We start from the raw sequence: 18,658 nt of genomic DNA on the forward strand, positions 1-18,658 counted from the left end.
GGCTAAAGCCTTCATCTACGTTCCCGCCCCTTCCACTTCCCAGGGCCCTGGGCCGCAATTTAATCCCCATTTTTCACTTCTGGGGGGGGGGGTGCCAGGCACGCACCCAGCCTCCAGGGGAGGACGTCCCTCTCAGTAGCTTTCCCAGCTCCGACCGATTTCAAAGCCTTTTCCTTTCAGGCCCATCAGGGGGACCCCCCCCCCCCCCGAGCGGGGCCCAGCTTCCCCGGCCACGCCGCGCTGCTGACACGCAGGCGCCGGAATCAAAGCCACGCTTGGTCTCGCAGCCAGGTCTCCCCGCCAAGCGCGGGCGGGCGGCCCGGAGCGCTTCCTGTGTGCGAGGCTTCCCACAATGCACCGCGCCGGCAGCGGCGGCGACCGCGGCGACGCTCTAGCCGCGCCATGTCTGCCTCTCGACTGCTCTGGGAGGAGGAAGAGAAGGAGGAAGAGGAGGAGGAGGAGGAGGAGGGGGAGGAAGAGGAGAAAGGCGCAGGGGTGGGAGCTGTCGCCGGAGCTGCCACAGCAAAAGTTCTCTCCCCTCCCCCTCGCCCTCCTCGTCGGGCCCGTGGGAAGGTCGGAGCCGCCGCCGCCGCCTGCAGTCCGTGACCGCGCGCCTCGGCGCCAGCCCCGCGGTAAACGCTCGGCCTGGCAGGCCCGGGCCCGGGAGGGCGGGGGAGGGGAGGGGGCGGCGCGCGGTCGCGGGGGGGGGGGAGCGCGGCGACGACGGTGTGACCCGCAGGAGCGGCGGGCCGGCCGGCCGGGGGGCGGCCCGGGAGGCGGCGGGCGCAGGCCGCGGGGAGCGCGGGGCTGGGGGAACGCGAGGATGGTGGGTCGGGGCTCGGAGAACGGAGAATGACGGGGGCGGCGGAGGCGAGCGAGCGGGCGGCCTCCGAGGCCTGCGGCCGGTGTCGGGTAGGAAGGTGGGATGCACGCGGGGAGGCCTCGGGGTGCCAGGCTGTGGGCGAGGAGGCCGGCCAGACCCCAGGGTTCTCCGGCGTCTCTTGGTGCAGTGCTTTCTGCACCGCAGGCCTCGGTCGCCGCGGCTGCCTCGGTGTGCTCTTTGGCTGCAGGGAAGGGCAGGGGCTGGTGAAAAGGGGATTGCTTGCAGGAAGCAGAGTGGGAGTGCGAAAGGGGAGAAAGGGGCCGGAGGGGAAGATGCCGGATAGGTGGAGGAATGCCGGGGGTGGCTGTGGAGCAGTCTTGAGGATTCTGGGGGTGTTCATTGTGCAGATATGTTAGGTGTTTCATTATGGAAAGAACCGAAGCGTTTCCAAGGCAAGGGGAAGAAGGCTAGAGTTGTTTCTAGGGATAGAAGGAAGAGCGTTTGAAGCCAGAGGAGTGCTAAATATTGGAGAAGAAGCTGGGAATGCATAATAGAATAGACAGATGTAGCATAATTATCAAATGCTGGCCCAAGGTCTAAAGAGTTATTCCAGATGGGCCAGAGTGGCCTAGTTCGGAACCTGTTTGGGCTCTTCAGTAGATGACATCCGGTAAGTGTGGGTCCCCGCTTGGTTGGGGGTCATTGAGAATTAGTCACTTAGCCTGTAGATTGGTTTGAGACATTTTAGTGCCGCACTAGTGAACTGAAAAATCTTTGAAAGAGACCTTGAGAAACCACCTGGCTTCTGGGAATTCTTGAGGCCACGGAGTTGAGAATTTTAGCAGATTTGGAGTATTGTCTGTTACCGTAGGGTGGGTGAACACCGTCCTGGCAGACACTGGGATAGGATTTAACTTGGCTTGGCGGTGTTCTTCTTCACTGCCTGGCTTATGTGGTACCACCAGAAGAGCTGGTGCCGTATTTCAGCCTAGGTTGCAGGACATAGATTGTAATCGTCCGAGTCGAGAGTTGGTGCATTATAGTCTGGTTTTTGGAGGCTCCATTTGTCTAGTTGAATTGGTTCTATACCTCGGGTTGGCGGGAGATCCTTTTCCATTCACAGTTCCGGATGTACTCTGTCACGGAGGCATGATGTTATTAAAGAAAATAACATCTGCAAGCAAAATGTAGGCAGAGCATCTAGAATATCTGTTGATCTTAACTTGTAAGGAGGTCAGGAGTGGTTAGGATGCCTAAGGAAATCGGAAGTGACAGGATGAGTCTAGGCCTCATGAGGAGGGACAGTTCCTATGTTAGGAAGCCAAGTTCTTTCTGTTGCACTCCCTGAATGTACAGTAGACCATATTTTTCAAGAAGAAACACTGGTGAGAACAGTGTCTTGTCCTTTTTTGTTTTGTTTTGCGTTTTTTTTGAGACAGGATTTCTCTGTAGTTCTGGCTGTTCTGGAACTTGCTGTTGTATACCAGGCTGGCCCGGAACTCAGAAATCCACCTTCCTGTGCCTCCTTAAAGGCACAGCCGGGCAAGAACAATGTGTTAAATTCTATTTGGATAGTATTCACCTTTTGTTTTTAAGAGAAATTACATAATATGTTGTGATATCATTTCAACTGAAGAGGAGTATGTTAAATGTGACATCTTTTTCATGGAAGTTGAAGGAAAAGAATAATGGGGAGAATGGGGTGACATTTGGGAGAGGGGAAGGAAACTCAGGTACATTCATTCCTTTTTCTTTCATTGTAATTTTTCTTATAGAAATAACTGGATTTTTTTTATTTTTAAAAAACTTGGAGATTTTCCTGTTAGTGCATTTAGATTTGCTCACTTTTAAAAAGATCTTATTTTTATTTATGCATATGTATTTGTGAACATATGCCATGGCTGTGAGGGTACCCAAGGAGGTTAGAAGAGAATGTTGGCTCCTCTGGAGCTGGGGCGACAGGCAGTTTTGCACTGACTGGTGTGGGTGCTGGAAACTGAACTTGGGTCCTTTGGAAGAGCAGGAAGCACTCTTATTATTAGCTGCTTCTTTGGTCATTTTAAAAAAGGGCTTACTCGAAATGATGCACCGGTTTTTACTGTCAAGGTATTAGTGGCTCAGTTTCCCTCTGGTATTGTGTATTGTCATTTCTTTTACGACAGAGCACCAAATACAGCATGTTGTGTTTCTTATGCAAATAATATGAATATGTATGTAATAAAAAAAAAAAAAACTGTCCTGAGGGGACTAACAGTGAAAAGCTATCCCTGTTCATTGTAGTTTTGCTTTCTAAGACTGCTGCCTGCTGTGCCCTGCAAGGCGCCCCCCCCCCCCCTTTTCTGAGACAGGGTCTCACTGTGTAACTCTGGCTGAGGAGGAACTGGCTTTTTAGAGCAGGCTGGCCTCAAACTCAACAGAGATCCGCTTGCATCTACCTTCCAGGCGCTGGGATCACGGGCCCACGCCACCGTGCCCAGTGAGCTTTTGTGTTGATGTTCTGAGACAGGTTTCTGTCACCCAGGCTGGCCTTTAAGTATGTAGGAAAGATGGCCCTGACTGTCTGGACCTTTGCTGCTTTGATTCCTGGCATTACAGGTGTGAGTTCCACAGCTAGTTCCTGCAGTGCTGGGAACTGACCTGGGGACCAAGTTTTTTTTTCAAAATTATGTAATTATCTTATGTATATAAGTACACCGTCTTCAGACACACCAGAAGAGGGCATCAGTTCATTACAGATGGTTGTGAGCCACTGTGTGGTTGCTGGGAATTGTACTCAGGACCTCTGGAAGAGCAGTCAGTGCTCTTAACCACTGAGCCATCTCTTCAGCACCCCGCCCCCTTTTTTCTTTCTTTCTTTCTTTTTTAAAAAAAAAAAAACAGGGTTTCTCTGTGTAGCCCTAGCTGTCCTGGAACTCATTATGTAGATCAGGCCAGCCTGGAACAAGTGCTGGGCTTAAAGGCCTGGTTGAACCCAAGACTTTTTTGCATGCTGGGTAAGCACTACCAACTGAGCTACAACTCTAGCCCACAATTTTTTCTTAACCATGTTCTTACCTTCCACCTTAAGAAAATAAACACATAGCAGGAGGTGGAGTGCACCTTTAATCCTAGCATTTGGGAGGCAGAGGCAGGCAGCTCTCTGTGAGTTCACTGGTTTGCTGAGTTAGTTCCAGGACAGTCAAGGCTAAACCAGGGCTAAGTTACAGAGAGAAACCTGTGTTAGGGAAAAAACCCGTAAAATACAAAATAACGGGTTACTGCATGGCATTTTCATATGTGTATATAACCGCTTTGATCACATTGCTCTCTCTGCTGCCTTGTCTTATGTTCTCCCCACATACGTCCTCTACCACAGGCTGCCCGTTCTAAGCATGAATTTTTTTTTGTAGTTCATGTTTTTCTCTGGCTCTTCCAAGTGGCTGGTAGGTCTTTACCATCTCTGGTCTTTGGTTTATGGAAGAATGCCACCACGCTCTGCTCCATCATTTCTCTTTTCACCAACATGACATCATTACTTTGGATCATGACTGCAGAAGTCAGCTTTCCCTGAGTGAAATGGATGAATGTCATTGATGTCTTTTATTTTTCATCCTCCATTCTGATCTTCAGTTATTTTTATGTATTAGATGTCTTATACTTTCAAATGATATAACTTGATATTAAAAATTTTATTTTTAAGTTTAGCTTTTATTTAAAATTTAGAAATTATTGCATGTGTGTGGGCATGTGTGCAGCAAGGTGAGTGTGTGTAGAGGTCAGAGGAGAACTTTAGGAGTTAGATTTTCTCCTCAGCCTTTATGTATGTTCCAGGGATTGAACTCAGGTCGTCAGGCTTGCCAGCATCATTAAACAGCAAAGCACATTTACCCACTGAGCCATCTTGATGGCCCTGTCTGTCTAAGCCTTGAGTTTTAGAGGCTGAAAAACTCAGTTTAGAGGTTTTAAACCAACTGCTTTAGCATGCATCTCTCGACTTCCCACTATATTAGAGGAGGCTTTAAACTTCTAACTTTAAAAAGGGAAAGGTTTTTTTTTTTTTTTTTTTTTTTGGTTTGTTTGTTTTTTTTTTTGGTTTTTGAGACAGGGTTTCTCTGTGTAGCCCTGGCTGTCCTGGGACTCACTCTGTAGACCAGGCTGGCCTCAAAAGCAGAAATCTGCCTGCCTCTGCCTCCCAAGTGCTGGGATTAAAGGCGTGCGCCACCACTCTCCGGCAAGGTTTTGTTAAAGTAGTCAGAAGTATTGGGAGAAATGGGAAAGGGAGGCTTGGACTCAAACAAGATTTGCAACATTAGCTTTGCTGTGAGGAGTTGCTTGAAAGTATTAATCGCTTGTTCATCTTTGAATTCCCTACCAGGTTGCAGTCTTAGACAGTCTTCTGGAGAGTGTTAGTTGATGAAATGTGGGCATGTGTTAAAATGACCCATTAATGTTCATTACACGGGTGGTGTTCTCTTCACTTTGAAAATGTCAATTAGGTTGTAACCTGTTCTAGAACTCCAACTTTTATTTAATCTTTGAGGAAACTGAACAGCTTGCCTTTTAATAAATGCCTGTTGGTTGAATGATTGCTAGAGGACATTATTGGTCATAGCACCCTGGAGGCAGAGGCAGGAGACTCTCTCAGAGATTCAGGTCACCCTGGTTCATTTGGGAAGCTGCAGGCCAGCCAGGTCTACATAGCAAACCTTGTCTCAAAGAACAAAGCGACACAATAGTGTGTCTGTGAGTTTGAATTTGAGAGCATGGAAGACACAAGGGTATTTGGTGGGATACTCTGCATTTATGGAAGAAGGTGGAATAGATCAGATTTGAGCTCTCATCCTGCGTAAGCTTTGAAGGAGTAAGATCCAAGGGCCTCTTCTAATCAGAGGGTGGTTTAATCTGGTCTGGAGAAGGACACTGGTTTCAGTTTGTATTTTCTTATCTCTAGCTATTTTAAGAATCTGATTTAAGGGGTAGGAGATGCCTCTGGGTAAGAACCCTTGCTGTGCAGGCATGAAGACCTTAGTTTAAGTCCCCAGGACCCATGGAAAAGGCTAGAGTGGTTTCACCTATGCCTGCAACCCCCGTACTGTGTAGGATAGTGGTGGGATTGTGGGTAGGCAGAGACTGAAAGCCTAAGCACTTACAGATCCACTGAGACCTCTGCTCAAGGGAATGAGGCAGGGGGCAGGACCCTTGATGGCCTCTTTCTCTGGCCTCCACGCACATACCTGTACACACATGGGTACATACACCATACACACAACTAATACACATTCATACATGTTAAAACAGATTTAAAAAAAAAGAATCTTTAGCTAGCCATAATGACACAGATCTGTAATTTCAGTACTACAAGAGGAGGAGGGTGAGGCAGGACGATTTTGAATTCTGATTCAGCTACAGCAACAGTGTGAGACTGTGCCCCTCTTTACCCCAAATCCCAAATTTGATATAATTCATTTTGAGGAAAACTAAAAAATAATGAGGTTTTTCCTCTTTCTTTCTGTGAGGTGAGAATAACAGTTGTGGAGCAATTCAGTAACTAAGATGTCAAGAAATTTTTTTTTTGGTTTTCTGAGACAGGGTTGGCTGTCCTGGAACTCACTCTGTAGACCAGGCTGGCCTTGAACTCAGAAGTCCGCTTGCCTCTGCCTCCCAAAGGAATTGATTTTTAAGTTTTTAAAAAATTACTTATTTTGATGTGTGCATACATGTGGACACCCATGCTACAGTACATGAGGAGGTCATGGGACAATCAGTCTTGTAGTTCCCAGGAATTGAATTCCGGTTGTGAGTGAGACATGGCATCGGGTGCTTTTATCTGCTGAGCTGTCTCACTGGCTTTAATAGGATCCTTTAAAATACAAATATTTGCTGGGCCTTTAATCCCAGCACTCGGGAGGTGGAGGCAGGTGAATTTCTGAGTTCGAGGCCAGCCTGGTCTACAGACTGAGTTCCAGGACAGCTAGGGTTACACAGAGAAACCCTGTCTCGAAAAACCAATATATCTATATATTTATATATATATATATATATTATATAAATATGTGGGCTGGAGAGATGGCTCAGCGGTTAAAAGCACAGACTGCTGCTCTTCCAGAGGTCCCGAGTTCAGTTCCTAGCATCCATCTGTAATGGGATCGGATGCACTCTTCTAGTGTGTCTGAAGACAGCTACAGTGTACTCACATAAATAAAATAAATCTTTAAAAAATATTTTCAAATGAGAATTTTAGTGTTTTATAGTAGTAGTATTCAGACCTATTGTGGAACACCTTTTTCAAATTACCTTTTAATCTCTAGCGCCACTTTATACAAGTATTACTGAGTGCTGTATACTGTTGAGGGAGGATTTGTAAAGTATATTTGAGATGTAGTCCTTAGGAGTACATAATTCTTTGAGGGCGGTACATTTATAAGTAGTTGCAGAGTATCAAATTCTGAGTGTCATTGTTGACAAATATTTCTGAATATATTTTACATTAATTTATTATGTGCATGTGGAGGTCAGAGGGCAGCTTGTCAGGGTCTTGTTTTCTTCTACTGTGTGGCTCCCAGAGACCAAGGTCAGGCTGTCAGATGTGGTGCAAGTGCCATTATTTGATCTTCCTAGCTCCGGACAAATCTTTGTTACTTTGAAAGTTTTGATTTTTTGTTTTTAATTTAAAGAAATGCTAAAGACCAATCATTATCAAATAGAGAAAATAGAGAAGTGTTTTGCTTACAATTTAGTAAGTCAAAGTTGGAAATATTTTGGTCAGTGGTGGCCACTTTACAGTTAGGTAATTAAGCAAATCAGATGATTGGATGGGTGGAGTGAATTTTAAAAAGTATGGGGTAGCTTTGTTTTGCATTTTGAGTTAGGGTTTCACTGTGTAGCTCTAACTCTGACTGTCCTGGAACTCTATGTAGACCAAGCTGGCCTGAAGTTACAGAGCTCCTTCTGCCTGTGCCTCCTAAGTACTAGCATTAAAGGTGTGTACCACCAAGCCTGGCTGGACGAGGAGTTTTGAAGACTGCCAGTAGCACCAGAATTCAGGGTATTGGGATATTTGTTAATAGTATTGGGAAAGGAGAGACGAGGACAGTGCTTGAGATGTCTGTGAGACTCCTAAGGGATTTCAGAGAGGAATCACTGGGTTCCAGGTTTCTTGGGCAACCATAGGATGAGTCTGCAGTCTGGATCTATGTGAGTGCTTTCTGCCTTCTTTCTTTTATCTGTTCCTACTGAATTGTTTCTTTCTGAATTAGCTTATGTTGGGAAGATTTTTTTTGAGCCCTCTGTAACAGCTGTGGGGACTTTTCCTTCTTTGTCTAGTGCAATTTTTAGTTTGTTACTTTCTGAGTCTACCTTGAAGATTTATTTCTTTGAGTAAAGAGCACGCATGAGTCAATTTAGCCTGTTATCCTGACATTTTCCTACACTCTTCTCAGAGCTACTGGTCTGAATTGCAGACGGGACAGATAGATGTGAGGGCATATGTGCAGTGGATGGACACATGCCTGTTGAACAAATAAGAGAATGGGAAACTGTATGAGGTAGGTAGTTCAGGAAAGCTGAATTATCTTTTCTGTTTTTGTTTCATTTATAATTTGCATTTTATACACGTTTTTATACAAACAAGAATTAAGAGGATTGATAAAAACGGTGTACTAGAAAGAAGTGAACATAAGTTGAGGAGATGTAGTTGTAGAAAAATACCTTAAGTATAAAATTGGTCAGTATGGCTGGGGGCTCATGCCTGTAATCCTGGCACCAGAGCAGGAGGGTTGCTGCAAGGTTGAGGGGCAGCTTGGTCTACATAGCAAGTTCCAGGCTAGCTAAAATGACAGAGTGAGAAGCTGTTTTGAAAGCTACCCTCTCACCTCCTGCCTCCAAAAGGAGGCAATTGATTAGTTTAGATGCTGGAGAATGAGAACTAAGGTAGAAGAGAATCAGATTGGGGAGAAAAGTGATTCTGAAAGGAAATGGTCATAATGAGTTATGTCTAATGAGCAGTGGAGGAATGATGGGAGGGAGGTAAAGAGGATTGTTTGAAAGGGCTATTTTGAGGAAGAAGATGGTAAGACTAATTGAAGCATGAGAGTTAACAGAATTTAATAGATAAGGCTTTCAGAAAATTTGTTGTATGATTTTCATAAAAGCATCGTTAGAAGTCAAGATGAATCCTTTGGGAGTTATGTTCTGAGGGAGCTAGTCTTGTGCACAAATATACAGCAATCACAGGTGTGCCACAAACAGCAAAATGTGGCATAAGAAAATGCCCGTTGTTACTGAAGTTGTAAGAATATATTTGACTGCATTGCAGTGCTGCATAAGTGGAATTTGAAAGCCTGGTGCAATGGTGCCAGTCTGTAACTCTAGTACTTAGAGACAGAGGCAGGAATATCCAGTTTTCTGGGCCAGTTTGGCTTACCAGAGTCAGTCTGAGATACATAATGAAACCTTGTCTCAAAAAAGAAGAGAAAAATAAATTAATAAAATAATTTAAAAAGAACATTTTAGTTGGAGAGATTGGAGATGACATATTTAAGATCTATGGAGAATTGTATAATATTTACATGATGACCAATAGTAAGAAATACAAGGTATATCTCAGTGAATACATGTGTATATGAATATGTATATATGTAAAACAAAAAATCATAACTAAAGTCATCTTTACCAAGGTGGATGCTATTATAATAGTATATACTATTCTCTTTTTAGAAAGTTCATTATATTGTGTGTATGGGTATCCTTTTGTCTGCATGTGTGTCTGTACCCATGTTCATGCAGTACCCCTGGAGATCAGAAGAGAGCATTGGATCCGCTGGGATTGGAGTTAGAGACAGGTGGGAGCTGCTGTGTACATGCTGGGGATTAGACCTAGGTTACCTGGAAGAACAGCCCATTCCCCTAACCTGAGCCATACCTCTAGTGCCCACCTCTCTTTTTACATTTTTGTTGTGAGCCTAACCTTTAATGGCTGAGCCATCTCTCCAGCCTTTATTGTCCTTTTTAGAAAGATAGAGTCTTACCGTGTCTATCCCTGCCTCACTATGTAGACTAGGCCTTTACTTAAGAAGTTGACCTGCCTCTGCTTCCTGAGTACTTTGATGAAAGATATGAGCCACGATGCCCAGAAAAATACCACCTCTCCCCCCAAAAAATTGGCTTAGGGGTTTTGGGTTAGGAGTATAATTATCATGCATGAAATGGGTTTCATGAATTGCTAAATAATCATAACCTGTGTAGTTTAAGTACAGAGGAGTTAGTTCATGAGCAGAGCGTGTTGTGTTTTAAAGTAGGAAGAGTTGGTTTGAATGGGGTAGAGTATGGGTGATAAGTAGTTTGTATTTGGTGAGTTAGGGTCGTGCTTTGTAAGCACACAGAAGTTGTTTGTTTGTTTGTTTGTTTGTTTTTTGTCTTAGCCCTTGTATTTACCCATTCTATGTAGAGAATTATTTTCTTTTCTGAATCTCCACTTTCTCATCAGGAAATTGATAATCATTGTACCTTTTTGACTAAGGTTGTTGTGGGGATTTGATGATGAACGTATGTTAGCAATAACACTGAAGTATGTTAGCATATCATTAATGTGTAGCTATAGAATTTTGAGTAGAGAATTGTCAAGGACTATATATTAGATTGACATTCCTTTCTTTCCCCTTATAGTCCTAGGCAAGTGCTCTACCAGTGAGCTATGTCCCTAGGCTTATTTATTTAATCTAATAATAGATATACCATATAGCATTGGGGCAGTATGGTAGGAAATAAGACCAGTTAGGAGGCTGAAAATGAAGTTCAGAAGGGCTTGAGTTAGTAGTAGCAGTAATATTAGAGATGAGAGGGCGGCATGGGGAGATTGCAGTGGAGAGACTGGGTGGCGAGACTCAGATAACAGCAACTGAATTGGATTGCATTTTTGGGTAGAATAGTGGGGCACATTACAACAGACAGTTTATTTCATGTAGTAAGAGTTTAATAATTTGTTCTATGATTAAATATGCAAACTGGGATGGGAGGGTTAGATTACAGGGTATTTTTTGATGGTCTTCCAGAATTTCCTTAGCAATCTTTGTATATTCACACTGTACAAGGTTTTATGGTAGGCAACGAAAGGATACATCTACGTATATGAACGCATGATCCATTTTCTTCAGGAATTTATCTAGGGACAAGATATATGCATCCGTCTATGACACAAGTAATTTGACAGCTTTGGTCGGGCTTTGTGGAAGAATTGATGTGTAGCTTAGAACTTGAAGGATAGGCAAGACTATAGGTCAGATGATGAGAATAATGGAAGTGACAATTCTGGATGTGTTTAGGGGTTGGTGGTTTAAATTATCTATAATTACGGTTCATGTTGTGGAATGGAAAGAAAGCAAGCTAGAAAATAGTAACAGGGAGGGCTCCAAATCCAGACCAAAGTGGGTTAAAACACTTTATTTATTGAAATATGCCCAGTAAAGTGCTCTAATCCTAAAGGCACAGGATAATATGTTTTAAAACTTGTTTTTAAGACTTATTTTATTTATTTACATAGCTATTTATATGGCTACCTCCTAGCTTAATATATATAGGAGGTTTCTAACATTTCTTCTATTCCCATAAGCTCCCCATATGTCACCTCCAAGCAAGAAGATTTCTTCTCCGAACCACAATTATTATTTAATCTCTTTGTAACAGTATAGTTCTGTATGACTTTGAACTTCTTATAAATGTAGTCTTATCTCTGTATGTTTTCTTTTTTCTTAAGTCATGGCTGTGAGATTCATTTCTGTTGCACGTAGCAGTGATTTATTCGTTTTCATTCCTCCTCATGTGTCCTATGTCACAGTTCCACAGTGTAGTTACCTATTTTACAATTGTTGGATAATGAGGAACTCAAAGGAACTTTAACTTGACTTAAGATATAGTGGGGCACCATTGATGAAATTTTGTTTTCATTGATGAGTTTTTCTTGGGGAAGAAGAGGGTTTAAGAATGGAGTCTTAAGACATTCTCCGGGGCTGGTGAGATGGCTCAGTGGGTAAGAGCACTGACTGCTCTTCCAAAGGTCCCGAGTTCAAATCCCAGCAACCACATGGTGGCTTATAACCACCCATAATGAGATCTGACGCCCTCTTCTGGTGTTTCTGAAGATTATAATAATAAATCTTTGGGTGGAGTGAGCAGGGTTGACCAGAGCAGAGGGGTTGACCACAGAGGTCCCAAAAACCACATGAAGGCTCACAACCATCTGTACAGCTGTAGTGTATTCACATACATAAAATAAATAAATATTTTTTAAAAAAAGACATTCTCCCTGTGTGATAGAGACACGACTGGAAGACATTTACAAGGCTATGGCAGAGTGTGAAGTGTTGAGGATATAAATTGGCAGTAATAGTAGGAATAAGGGGGCTGGCGAGATGGCTCAGCGGTTAAGAGCACTTTCTGTTCTTCCAGAGGTCCTGAGTTCAATTCCCAGCAATCACATGGTGACTCACAACCACCTGTAATAGAATCTGATGCCCTTGTTTGGTGTGTCTAAAGGCAGCGAAGTACTCACGTAAAATAAGTAAATAAATAAGTAAGTAAATAAATAAATAAGTAAATAAATAAATCTTAAAAAAAAGTCTGAGTGCTGTTGTGCTGTTAGCAGGAGGAAATGTCAGTCAGTTAGACTGTCTTAGTGGTCTAAGACATTGGGCAAGGTGTAGGGTTACACCTGTAGTCCCAGCACTAGACTGGCTGAAGTAGGAAGATGCAATGAATTTGATACCCACATAGTGAATTCAGGGATACCCTGGGCTACATAAGGAGATCCAGTCTCCAAACAAACAAAAACAAACTAAATAGGAATATCAAGGGTAGATTATTTAGCAAGAGTTAAAAGTACTGGATAAAGATCCAAGAGGTCCAATAGAGACTTGAGAATACATGCGTGGGCTTGGTAGTTGACACTACTACTAGATTTGGTAGAGCACTCACTGGTGGTTATGAAATAATTTGGACTGATAATTTTTTAAAAAGATTTATTGATTGATTGATTGATTGTATGTGAGTACACTGTCGCTGTCTTCAGACACACCAGAAGAGGGCGTTAGATCCCATTACAGATGGCTGTGAGCCACCATGTGGCTGCTGGGATTTGAACTCAGGACCTCTGGAAGAGCAGTCAGTGCTCTTAACCGCTGAGCCATCTCCCCAGCTCTGGACTGATAATTTAAGTGTTGATTAAGCAATATATGGGCTGGAGAGGTGGCTAAGTGGTTAAGAACCAGGTTCGAGTCCCAACCCATGTGGTGGGTCATAACTGTTCATAACTCCAGTCCCAGGGGATCTGTCACTCTCTCTTCTCCATCGTACTGCATGCATGTGCACAGATATATATGAAGACAAAATACCCATACGTAGAAATGTGTTTTTTGATTTTGTTTGTTGTTTTTTGAGTCAGAGTCTTTCTACATAGTTAGATTGTCTCGTACTTAGGGCTGTAGTGCTATTAGCAGGAGGACGTGTCAGTTAGACTGTCAGTGTTCTGGAACTCACCATGTAGACTTATTACTGGATCTGCCAGCCACCTAGTAATGACACATAAACTTATTATTTATGACTGGTTAGGCCTTATAGCTTAGGCTTGTTTCCAACTATCTTGTATAACTTAATAACCCTGTCTATACTAGTCTATGTTTGCCACATGGCTTGTTACCTCCAATTCAGTCATCATATGTCTGATTTCTTTCATGGCTAGGTCGCAAATCTACCTCCTCCCCCCCCCCCCCCCTGAAAGCGTGAGAGTAGCAAAGTGTGTTCCTTTGCCAACACCAGGTAGGACTACGGGTCTCCCCCCCCCCCCCCCCGAATTCCTATCTTTGCTCTCCTGCCTTTCCTCTCCTGCCCTGCTATTGGCCATTCAGCTCCTTATTAAATCAATCAGAAGGTGAGGGAGAAGAGTTTTTACAAAATACTCAGGACAGGTGATGACCCAGTAAATAACAACACCAAGGTCCAGCCTGTACTCAACTCTGTACCAGTACAGAAATCAACATGTGAAGAAAACAAAGACAACCTTTACACCGTGCATAAAAAGGTTATTTCAACATCTCTGTATACCCCTGGCTGTGTTGGAACTCACTACATAGACTAGGCTGGCCTTGGACACATAGAGATCCACCTGCCTCTTGCCTCCCAGTGTTAGCATTAAAGGCTGAACCACCCATACCTGGCTTTATAAATGCATAAAATAAAAAAGAAATCAACATATGTTTAGATTCCTTAGGAATAGCAGGTTGAAGCAGAGAGTGACAAGTGAAAGCTCTTTCTGGGGAGCTGAGAAAGATGTCCATATTAAGGGACGCATTGAGGCAGTATCCTAGGAGGGGGAATATTTTAGAAAGTTCCAAGATAGAATTAGCGTATTCAAATCAGGTCCAGAGGAGTGGACTTCACACAAGCAGGGACCAGTTTAGAGTCATGAACCAAGAATCTAGTGTAGGAATGCCATATAAAATAATGCCTGTATAAACTAAGACAGGTCGGGCAGTGGTGGCGCAGGCCTTTAATCCCAGCACTTGGGAGGCAGAGGCAGGCGGATTTCTGAGTTCCAGGTCAGCCTGCTCTACAGAGTGAGTTCCAGGACAGCCAGGGCTACACAGAGAAACCCTGTCTCTGGGGGAAAAAAACAAAACAAAACAAAACAAAAAACCAAGACAGGTCTTTAGATGTATGCGGAAGACTTGAGTGGAGGGCCAAGGGCCTGGTATATAGAACTGCCTTTTCTCTGGTCTTCAAGAAGACAAATCACCAGAATGCATGAAGTTTACTTAGTGGACTAAGAGAGATGGAAATAGTGGATGTAGGAGTTGTATTGAGTTACCTTTAGGAAGCATGGTACTTTATTCTGAAACTGGAGGTAACAGATGGATGAAGGAAGATACAGCATTTAGAATGTGTAAAGAGGATTACAGATGCCAAAGGTATGATCTGAGACTTTTATGGAAGGACTTGAGTATTTGAGTGGGATTAAGCATTTAAGTATGGAAATGCTTTAGATTAGTTGATGGGATGAATAGTTATATTTAGAATAAATCATGGAAGATTCAATGGCTTTCTGCTGCTGTTCTCAGTACCCAGTATGTAAGTGTGGAGAAAGTAGGTGAGAACACACACACTGAGGAGAGAAACAGTGGGTGTGGTAGAAGACAGTGGCCTTCTGAGGAGAGCAGCACAGAAGGACGACTAGTCATAGTGGGTGGGGCGTAAGTGAAGCTAAGTGCCAGGAAAAAGCAGGGGTAAAGCAAGGCTCGGTAGAACCAGTACTCAGTAAACTGAGACAGGAAGACCAAGAGTTCAAAACCAGCCCAAGCTACATCGCAAGATCCTGTCTTAAAAAGATGAAGGGTGTGTGTGTGTGTGTGTGTGTGTGTGTGTGTGTGTGTGTGTGTATAGGTGTATGTGTGTGTGTGTACACACACCTATATATGGTTGTGGCTAAGAAAAGAGAATCTTTGAAGTCATAAAGCACACTGAGTTGATGGTTTTTTTTTTTTTTTTTTTTTGTGTGTGTGTTTGTAGCTGATGTGGGGTATCTTTAGGAAGTGAGGAAGGTACTGAAGAAAGTTTTTGAGCATATTGTTGAATTTATTGGGAATAATGGCTAATGGGGCTGAAGAGATGGCTCAGCGGTTAAGAACACTGACTGCTCTTCCAAAAGTCCTGAGTTCAAATCCCAGCAACCACATGGTGGCTCACAAACACCCGTAATGAGATCTGATGCCCTCTTCTGGGGTGTCTGAAGACAACGACAGTGTACTTAGATAATAAATAAATAAATCTTTTAAAAAAAAGAGAGAGAGAGAATAATGGCTAATCTATAACAAAGCAGAATTGAAGTCATTGGAGGAACGATTTCAGAGATTGGTAGATGGTGCAGAGGGATGAAGTGCATAGTGGGAACTCCCCAGCAATCCTTTAGTGATGGAGAGACATTTTATCAGACTGAAGGAGTAGGAGAATGGAGCTTTAGACATTAGAGAAGCAGTGTATGCAGGAAAGGGTGAGTTTGAGAAGAGGAAGTGGTCACTGCAGTCTGGTCAGGAGGTGAAAAGTCTCATTGTTTCTGAGGTATGGGGTTGAGAGAAACAGATTTGTTATAGACACTAGTTCTTTGATTTTTCTGTACAAAGTAACCCTTGTAGAATCTTAACCCTTCATATGTAATATTCAGATAAGCTTATTTGAAAGGTATGTGGATTAGAAAGGAAACATTAAAAATGAAGAAGTATATCAAAAATGAGAGGAAAGGCTTGTATTTGTTGACTGTACAGCATGAACTGTGCCCCCCCTTTCTTTCTTGAGGGATGGGCAGTAATAGTCTAGGTTGTCCTTGAACTTGCTACTGATTCTCCTGCCTCTACCTCTCAGGTTTGTGCAGCACATGTGGTTTTATGTGGTATTTGGATCAAACCCAGGGTTTGGTGCATACTAGGGATGCACTTCAGCTACTGAGCCACATCCCCAGTCAGAATATAGACAAGTTGATAGATAAGTCAGTAGAGGCTAGATAGCTCAGTGCTTCTCAGCCTGAGTGTCACAGTTCTTCCCGCAAACTTCTACCTCCCAAAATAGTTATATTAACGATTCATAATGGCAGCAAAATTACAGTTATAAAGTAACAACGAAAATAAATGTTATGGTTGGGGGTCATCACAACATGAGGAGCTGTGTTAAAGGGTCACAGCATTAGGGAGTTGAGAACCACTGGGTTAAATGCATAGACAGGAAGTGAACGAGGAGGTCAGAGAGGACCTGAGTGTGATTACAATTAAAGCGAGGGGGGGAAAGAAGAGCAGTTTACAGGAGAACAAATGTAGAGATGTGTTAACTGGGAAACACTACTGTATATAATGAGATCCAGGGTGGACACAGCAGGAAAGGGACAGACATCCTGCGGAGGAACTTAAAATGTCCCCTTGGTATGTCATGCCTTTTTTTTCTCACTTTCTTTTTCCTTTTTTTTTTTTTTTTAAAGATTTATTTATTTATTATATATAAGTACACAGTAGCTGTCCTCAGACACCCCAGAAGAGGGCATCAGATCTCGTTAAGGATGATTGTGAGCCACCATGTGGTTGCTGGGACTTGAACTCAGGACCTTCGGAAGAGCAGTCAGTGCTCTTAACCTCTGAGCCATCTCTCCAGCCCCCCTTTTCTCACTTTCAATCTTTCTTTTTATTATTATTTTTTTTTCAGCTTTTAAATAAGAGTCACAATCTTCTTTTTCACTAAGCTGCCTGAAACTGTGATCCTTGTGTGACCCGTCCTTTTCTCAGTGGCTAGGGCTATGTGCATTCCATACCTCACTTATGCCATATACTTTCTATTTTAGATTTATTTGTTTATTTTATGTATATGTGAGTACACTGCCACTGTCTTCAGACACACCAGAGGAGGGCATCTGATCCCATTACAAGTGGTTGTGAGCCACCAAGTGGGTGCTGGGAATTGAACTCAGGACATCTGGAAGAGCAGTCAGTGCTCTTAACTATTGAGCCATCTCTTCAGCCCTGCCAGACATATACTTTCTTAGTTTTAGGAATTTGCTTCCCATTTATTACCAATGTATAGATGCCTCCCCCACACAATTCTAAATATGTTTTCTTGGCTTGTTTCTATTTCTTTAATTTTTTTTGATAATTTTATACACATATATTCTAGTCTTATCTATTGAACATCTTTAAGGCATTGACTTACTAATCGTAAAGTCAAAATATAGTTTAAATGGAAACTTTGCCACCAAAAAAAAAGAAGTCCTTTATCGTCTATATACTTACCCTAATTAATGATATTTAAGACCAACACCAGCCCTCTTATTTAATTGGATCTCTGCTTCCAAACTTAGCCTGCCTAGCCCGGTAATAGTACTCATTTTTGTTTGTGTAGCCCTGGCTGTCCTGGAACTCACTCTGTAGACCAGGATGGCCTTGAACTCAGAAATCCGCCTGCCTCTGTCTCCCAAGTGCTGGGATCAAAGGCATGTGCCACCACTGTCAAATTTTATTTTGTCACCTTTTCTTTTATACTATCAAGGATTTAATTTTTTTTAAAAAAGTATTTATTAGCGTATGTATGTGTTGCATATAGAGGTTAGGGGTAACTGAGGAGCTGCCGCCCCACATTGCTGTGGGTTTGGGGAATGAGTGGTTAAGTTGACTTAGAATTTTTTTTATCTGTGGAGCCTTGAACTCACAAAGATCCACTTGCCTCTCTGCTTCCTAGTGCTGGGATTAAAAGTGCGTGCCACTGTCACCAGCTTGTTAAGTTGTTGAGGGCAGGGTTGGAGATAAAGTGATTGGAGATACAACTCGGCTGTGGAGTACTTTGTCTCGCATTCCTGCTGGAGGTTGGGTTCTACCCTGAGTACTGTCAAGGGAGAAACAAGAGCTGGGCCAGACCTAGGAAATGGAGATTTTAAAAAGACTCCTGGAATAATTTCACAGAATGTGAACATGTTAGGCTTGGAAATAATTACTTTAGAGGATGATGGAACAACGAGGGACTGGGGAGTCTATGAGTTATTTGGCAGGAGCTGGTACAAATTATAAAAGTTAAATTTGGTGAATTTTTTGAATAGCAAAGTGGGAGTGTTATGGAAGAGACTTAAGAAACTTGTTAGGTAAATTTCAAAAAAATAAGTGGAAAGATGGGTTACAGAAAAATTCCTTGAGGAAAAAAATACAGTTCTTATGTTGAAACCAGTGGGAGGGAAGACTGAAATGAGAAAATTAAGGGATAGAGAAGAGAGAGGAAGAGGAAGGGATGAAGTTATTGAAAGGTTTCTTCCTATTTAAGGCAGTGTTCTGCCACGTGCCTTTGTAC

The 18,658-nt window shown here is 42.9% G+C and overlaps 1 protein-coding gene across 4 annotated transcripts in view; it reads left to right on the plus strand.

Moving 5' to 3' along the window:
- Positions 1–373: 373 nt before the first annotated feature.
- Znf148 (zinc finger protein 148) overlaps positions 374–18,658 on the plus strand; it is a 124,458-nt gene continuing 106,173 nt past the window's right edge. For 2 of the 4 annotated variants that reach the window (XM_029544720.1, XM_029544721.1), the window contains exon 1: positions 440–632. The gene's annotated coding sequence lies outside the window, so the exon portion shown is untranslated. Of the gene's footprint in view, positions 633–910; positions 1,494–18,658 lie in introns of those variants that run through there. The other 2 variants (XM_021209973.2, XM_021209975.2) reach the window with 2 other exon arrangements.

This window comes from Mus pahari, chromosome 12, assembly GCF_900095145.1.
Source record: "Mus pahari chromosome 12, PAHARI_EIJ_v1.1, whole genome shotgun sequence".
NCBI lineage: Eukaryota > Metazoa > Chordata > Mammalia > Rodentia > Muridae > Mus > Mus pahari.